This window comes from Dendroctonus ponderosae, unplaced genomic scaffold (assembly GCF_020466585.1).
Source record: "Dendroctonus ponderosae isolate FM_Combo_2020 unplaced genomic scaffold, Dpon_F_20191213v2 Dpon_F_20191213_1, whole genome shotgun sequence".
Classification (NCBI taxonomy): domain Eukaryota; kingdom Metazoa; phylum Arthropoda; class Insecta; order Coleoptera; family Curculionidae; genus Dendroctonus; species Dendroctonus ponderosae.
In genome coordinates, this window is record NW_026017110.1 from 60,462,257 (window position 1) to 60,470,126 (window position 7,870).

General features: G+C 34.4%; 1 protein-coding gene and 1 long non-coding RNA gene across 2 annotated transcripts in view; one reads left to right on the forward strand and one right to left on the reverse strand.

The window, feature by feature from the left end:
- The first annotated feature begins 684 nt into the window (after positions 1-684).
- The window catches only part of LOC109541164 (F-box/LRR-repeat protein 7), a 12,117-nt gene continuing 4,931 nt past the window's right edge, over positions 685-7,870 (forward strand). Inside the window, exon 1 of the mRNA XM_019909936.1 lies at positions 685-938. The gene's annotated coding sequence lies outside the window, so the exon portion shown is untranslated. The remainder of the gene's footprint in view (positions 939-7,870) is intronic.
- On the reverse strand, positions 6,564-7,757 carry LOC109541165. Its single transcript, XR_007282446.1, has 3 exons — positions 7,145-7,757; positions 6,839-7,090; positions 6,564-6,782 (listed from the first exon to the last, which is right to left on the reverse strand). It is a non-coding gene; the product is annotated as an uncharacterized LOC109541165 (long non-coding RNA).

Sequence of the window (7,870 nt, forward strand, 5' to 3'; positions counted from 1 at the left end):
AATAATATAAATGATCATAAGTAATTGGTGTCCCAAAGTTTAAAACAATTTAACTTTGACGCCCTGTAGATCAGTTATTATTGAGTTTTCCAAAAAGTGTTATGGGAACTTGTCCCACTAATTTTCGCTCTAGAGCTGCCTCCTGAGGTGTTGATGGCACAATTTTCGGACACGCTGTATTTTTATAAGCTTTGAAAGGAACATATCTCTGAAAATGAGATCAGCAGAAACCTCGAGAAGGTTTTTTACGGCGGCCTAAAAATGCTCGAAATATAGCGAAGATGATGATACTGGTGAGCTCTTTAGGGCTTTTAGGTCGTCGTGGAAAAGAACTTTTCGTGACGTTTCACAGGCACGAAATTATTTTGCCTAAATCGAGACCTGTTGGGTGTTGAGGCTGGGGACGTGGTTTGAAGTGGCGAATTCCTATGCTTTGCAACCTTTTCAAGATTCTTCCAGAATTCATTGAATACACATAGATACTGAAGAAATAGTCGACTTTTTTAGAGGATCACACATGAGAAGCTGAGCAGATTTGCATTAAATATATTTTTTTCTCAGTTGGTCGGTTTGAATTCAGGCCCATCTACGACCATGCATAAATCGCAATTAATCAAAACGTTGACAAATACAATTCTAGTCCGCCCCTGTAAATTCTTGCCCGTTATTGGTCTTCGGCACGGCACAGTATTCGAAGTCGTACTGCGACCAAGAACCAAGAGAACCGTACCACAAGAAGAGAGATCGCAACTCAATGTTAACAAAGCAAACTATTTGGTGGCAGTACTTTTAAGAAATTCCAACATACTTTTTGTGCTTAGTGCTTGCTGTGTGTTAATTGGTTGTTGATGTGGTTTCGGTGCAGTACTACTAGATAGAAGAAGATGTTGAAGCCCTTAGATGAGTACATAGGCCCATTAAACACGTCTTAGGTTAAGGTATGTCAAAGTGTCGATGAACTTTCCCATTTACCAGTTTACCCTACTTATAAAATAGTTTCTTTATGAAAAAATATAGTTAAAAATTCCGTCAAAACAATATCCATTTTAATTGGATGGAACAATCAGATGCCATTACGGTGTGCACTTAAGAGAGTTAATCAAACAAGACTTTATCTAACAGCATCGTGCAAAATAATAAATTGATTGGAATTTGCCAAGCCTTCCCGTTGAGCAAGGAATGCATAATGAATTTTATTCATCTGAAGAGATCTTTCATTTTAATGATACCAGGATTGGTTGAAATGCTTTTAGTCAGTAGACATTTGTAAAAAGCCGCAACATGAAAAGAACTGTTTCGTCGTTTCAACATTTACTAGCTTACTTAATGCCTAAAGTTACATTTTATGACATGTTCTGAAACAAGTTGCCAAAAAACCATTACTTTCCATTTTCTTTCAACAAAAGGTTGCGTAATTGCCATTTGGAGCCAGAAAAAAAATGATAATCAAATTCCGTTTAGAATATCGACTTTCAGCATAGAACTGGGTTTTGAAAAAAATACACTTATGAACAGACTACCGCATTAGCTCGAGAAGGAAGTTAAGGTGATTGCAGACAAACTTGATATGTAGTTGTTACAGGTTCTATAACATTTATTAGACATGGGACAGGAAAAGCTTGTTATAGGCGATTTTATTTTTTACTTCTATTTGAACACATTAAAAAACGCCTTATTAATTATATATCTATTTCCACTTTACCATGCAAATACATGAGAACAAAACAATTCAATGCCGGTCTAATATCCTTCAATTAAATTTTGAAATATTGTTTGCCGATAAACCGTGGGCATATGTGGGCAAATTTTAATACTAAGGATTTCGTTTTTTTTTTTCATTTAATCAAATAATAATAAAACCTATGCGGGATTAATTTTATTATTTAGATTCAAAGCCAGAACGTATTAAATTTCACGGGAACACCAACAGTCACATAAGCCACAAGCCTATTATCTTTAAGTTTTATTGCCAGTTTATTTCTGTTTCGTTTTAAAATGATCGTATAATAATAATTTGTTTTAGTTTGAGTTTCGAATTAATGTCTTTTGCTTTTGGTTGTATTCGACAAACATGCTCATTTAGCCAGTTAATTATATATAGTGAAGACATGAAGATCAACCCCGGTTCAGAAAAAGCAGAACTGCTAGTTTATTTCAGGTGTGGACTTTTTTGTCGCTTTTTTTAGATTTTTTCATGCGGCTTGCAATAGTTCGAAAATCTGTCACAAAACTTCTTCTGGGACCACGATACGTTTCAGAAATCACGATTCTCATTTCTGATGCTATTTTTGCTTAATCGTGCGATTTATAAGGCCTAAACGCTATATGCAGGGAGTTTTGAAGAATTGCAAATTTGCATTTGTGGCAGTTTTATTATATGAAACGGTCTTTCACTTGCAAAGGCTGAGTTGTACCGGAAATATTTGCACACAGTTCAGTTTTTTTTTATGAAATCACCGAAAATCAGCCATTTTTCCCCTGATTAACTTTACATGCATCGAATGGTTGTCTTTTTGTACGGCCAACTTGATGGCCTGGTTAGGGATTAATGATTTCTGACTGTGCGTGTGATAATTCCAAAAACTTAAATTGCCAAGTGAAGAAGAAGCAAGTTGGATTGGTAGAATTGAAGCCATGGCATGATTTTCATGACGTGCTAAAGACGTCCAAACCTTTCACTCTCCAAACGTAACTTTCTCATATGCCCACTTTGCTAAACCCTATTTTATCTATTTAGCTCTAGATATTCGCTTGGTCATCATTGCGCAATATTTCAACAGTTTCTCGCATTTCGCATGCACATACCCTAAAACAGAGTTCTTCAAACTACCGTATGCGAGCACCAGCAGTTCGAACTGCCTTCGTGGTGTCCGAGACACCCTAATTTATTTTGATGAAATCGATATTAAAACAGATCATAATTTTGACAAGCATAGGAGGAACGCCGTTATTTCAAAAATCGCTCTATAAAAATCGCAAAAAGCTAAATGGAAATGAGACCCAAAAAATCCACAAATCTGCACATGCGAGCAGCATAAATGTATGCAAAGAAAAACTAGAACCCTGGTTGCCATCTACTTATATCAAATAAACTATATACTTTTACATTTAGAAGAACAGACGCACGTCCGGTTATAATCTTGATCTGGACCACTTACAGCCTGCAGGGTGATGGACAGCAAAAAATCTGGAATAGTCGGGCGGATCCTGGCCTCCAAAATTCCCTAGCACGAATCGTTAGGCAAAAATAATTCGTTTGGTGTGCTAAATAAAGAAAAACCGCGCAAAGTCTAGATTAATAGGCCAGGACCAATTATTCATATCTTTGATTCGAAGACAATTAAAGGAGTGTTCGCAGCAGAACACTCGGATTTTTTTACAATTTACAACAGTTCGCTGTGGAAAACCCGACCGATTAATGTTGAAAAATTCAAAGGCAAAAGTTAAAATTTGTAAATTTGAGCAATCCCTACTGAGAATTTCAAACCTTCCACCACGATAAAAAGTGTAGTTCACCGCACAACAACACTGATTTTACATTTAGACTGTAAAAGTTCATACAAAAACAGTCTATCATAGAATACCCCTAATTATTGTATAAAATCTGACAAAAATTGAGTGCAAAAATCGAAAAACTCGACTCAGAATCCAGAAACTCCCTCGTCGTTCCTCGTCGAATAAATATGATATGCAACAATATCATAAAAAAGTCAAAAATTTTGGGACTAAAATCTCTACATGCACCTACATGGAAACCAGGCAAAGTAATGCCAAACTTATAGAAAGCTGGATCGTGCCACTTGGAAAAAGGAAGAAAAATTGTTTAGTATAGCAAGAAATTTGTCCAAAACCCAAAGTGGTGTTATTGGAAAATAAAAAAGTAAAAAATGTAAGAAACTTTCGAAAAACTAAAATCAGTTCAAGCTAAGAAATGTATAAAGATCATTCTGACCAGCTTTGCGCAAGCTGGCGCTCCATCCTCCATTTATCCTCAAATCCTCAAAACGTTCACACCACTTGATCACCCAATTAAAATGAATTCCGAACCGAATAACCGGGTCAGTTTTATTCCAGTTTTTAGCAATTTGAACTTGATAGTTTTTGTAAAGGCTGGGCATTTAGGCAGACCCAGATTCAAGCCAGGTCTTTATTTGTCAATGCTTCTTTGCGTGCATCATCAAGAGCGATTTACCACGTTACTTGATTTTGACAAGATTTTTTCGATTAATTTTCCGCTCGATTTTCATGACAATTTTAACTTTTGAAGCTCGATTCAATTCAGGTCATTTATTGTGAATGCTTTACATTGTTTGGAGCATTAAAGAGACGGAATGCATAACTTGATTTTAACAACGCGCTTAACTGAATCTCTTGCGAAATTTTTAAAAAACTTTGGTCTTTTATAGCTTGATATGTAAAAAATGCCTAAATGGTAGGTCCACATTCAGTCCAGGTCATGATGTATGAATGTTTGTCTTTGCTCGCATCATTAACAGCATTAATAACGTTTTCTATAAAGAGTATTTATTATTTGATTTGGGGCCTTTTTGAAAAAAGCTTGCCTACTTAACAGACTTTTTATATTTTGAAAAATGTTAATACAGAGGGTGACGAATAATACCGCTAACATTTAATTTCTTTATATATTTTATATTTTTTTCATAATTTGCTGAAGAGCGCATGCAAACCATTCACATGTTCTTAAAATAAGTTAAATATGACAGTAATTTTCAACATGACGATTATCAACATCAAAATCCTAAGGAAAATAGCCTTATACAAATATTAAATTGAATGACAATGTCTCGGAAACTGGACATTTTTGTCATACACAAAATTGACATTTTTCTTTATATTAAATCAGATAAAGTTTTTACTATTAGGGGTTTTCATTTGAACCAAAAATTAATAGGAATCAAACTTATTTAATAAGGTAAATAGTATAGTAGTATGACTATTTTTAGGATTTAATTTTTGACTTTACAATTTGTGAAAAAGTTCTAAGTCAAAAGTTAAGTGTGAGAAATTTTCTTAAACTTAAAAACTGATAGACTTAAAAACGGATAGATTTTACTTTCAGTTTCAGAAGAATTCAAAAATTTTGTAATATACCGGGTGTTCCACCTAAAATTATCAACTTGCTTACTTTGCCTACTAAGTAGTGCTGATCTTGAAAATGTTTTAGATCATTTGCCCACAGTGAATTAAAATTTTCCTAATTGAACAATAGTTTGCCTTTACGCTGTATATCCACTTTAATTTTAAAAGTGTTTTGGCATGTTAATTTGATGAACCAACTTCTTAGGCTAGAAAGTGTGGAGACCCCAGCTCTAAATGTAACTTTCTCATGTGCTCACTTTGCTTAACCCTATATGATTACGTAATATTTCAACAATTTCTCGCATTTCACATGCATATGCCCTAAAATGTATCAACAGAATAACATGCAAGTAATAAAAGACACTGTAGTTGTAACAACAGCTGTTGGGCATGCTGTAAGACCATACAAGACAGCTGCAACAGTTATTAATACATGCATAAAGTAGGGCAGTTTTTTAATTGTGTTTGAATATATCAACATTCATATATAGAAACTGAAAATCTAGTATGTGGAGTGAAGAGCGAATGAAAAACCTTTACCTACGTTTGATTAGAAGTTCAAGAGTTTCTAGTGACTTTCTATAGCAACCATATATTATGAAGTAATAAGTATAACTGAGGACTTCATAATTAGGAGATAGGATTTTATGTGTGAAACTCCTCCTAAAAGTGTTCACATCACCATTACGTTAAAGCCATGTCTTTCCAAGAATGGATGATAATTAAAATTGAAAGAAATCACTAAAGCAACCAATTTGTTTTGTGCCACACCTGTGCTTTGATACAACTAGCGGAAGAATTTGGGTTAGTAGAAGTTATTAACAAATTTGTGCAATATAGGTGCCAGGTTCAGCTCAAATCCTTAGCCATATTAAGTCAGCCTACACTATTTATGTATTGCGAAATATCGTACTTATAAGGAAAAAGAATTGGAAAAATGTTTTCAAATAATTTGTGCATGGCATGGTAAAGGTTGAACAAATTGCGTTGAACGCTGTTCAAAAATATTCAGCATATTCACACAAAAGTCATATTAAACTGCAAAATAATGATCAAGTAAGTAAACACCACGGAAATGTAGCTGGATATTAATCGAAAATCCATTTCGAATAACCCACAAGCTGAAATTTCTGCCGGCAAATTTCTCATAAAATTCGTTAAATCGCATAACTCATTTTTTATTTCGCCTGGCGCCAGACTCTCTGCAATTATGAAGCAAGTTTTCATAATATTCTGCCGCTTGTTGCGTAGTTTTTCATACGCTAAGACCAGCACTAGAACATTCCCCTAAAAACGTTAAAACTCGTCAATTTTGCGAAGTTGAAAATAATCACAAACTTACAAAAAATACGACGACGAAAATGAGAGCTGCTATGCTTGATACAAGAGTATATAATAGTACAAGTGAGAAACTTAATCCATGAAGGGTCAGAACCATGCTTACAGAAATCACAAAAAATAAATGAAAGGAAAATAGGGCATTTAATTCAACCGTTAATTCCGTGAGGTTCTTATACACTTCTCCAATCAGGCGCAGCTCTTTCACAACAACTGGAAGTAATAGAACTTTTTGAGAAACAACTGTTTTCACGTATTGGTCCAGATGCTCATATCGTCTTCTAATGAAGTTTAACCACTCGAAGATCATGAGCGTAGAAAACCCTGCCCAATAATTAACAATCCTGAAAATCAACTTCTGACCAAAACTAAAATGAAATGGCACAGTGCCTTACTGTACCTGAATTCCAAGTAAGACGATATTATATCAAAATCGTATCTACTCGACCAGTCATAAAGCTGCAAACTATGTATCAAGATATAGACACCATGCAGAATCCAATATTTTAGAACAATTTGTTTATTTTTCTTGAAGGAAAATTTCATGTTCGTTAGCATGCGCTCGATTAGTACAATTCTGGAGGACACTTTTGCTCGCCAATTCCTTCGGGGTATGTTTTGCATGCCGCAGAAAATCGCCAAGCACGTATAGCTGAAAAAAGTAAAGCTAGAACTGGCCCGGAAACTTACAGGAGCATAATCTTACCCCATGAAAAAGTTAGCCAAATCCATAATAAAACACGATGTTGGAAGTCTCTTAAAAAATGTCACTCTTGGCCTTAGAAGGACACATCCCAGAGGGATTGAAAAAATCGCCAAAAACGCTCCAACCAGCCGAAAAACGAATTTATTTTTTGAAACACACGGACTTAAATACATGTACTGTGCAATTCTGTGTATGAAAATAATAACCTTCAGATCCGCCTGCATCTCACTTGATTTATTATTTGTTGTACTATCTTTGTCAACGTTTGCTATGTATTTATTCGTGTCAAAGACTATTACTCAAATAAGGTGCGATATAACCAACTAACCGATACTTAAAAATCATTAATCATCTGCTTGGCAACAATTGAAAAATGTTTTCTGTTGCTAATGATTTTTTCGACTTTTACGAGAATAATGGTCACGAACTATGTGTTTGAAATAAACATTATTAATTCATTTTTTAATTTCATATTGTACTGATTGTACTCGCTTAAATATGTGATATTAAGGAACTAAATGACTTGAGGAGAGATCTAAAAAACTGTTTCGGTGTCAAATTTGAAGCAAATGCATCAGAAATAAGAAAATTTGAACGAAGAAACTCCTAAATTCGTGTATAATAATATATAATACACCCAAATTAAATTTACACCAAAATTATTAATTAACATTACCTTCATTAATTTAAACAATGAGATTAAGTCAAAGTCACATAACTGACAAT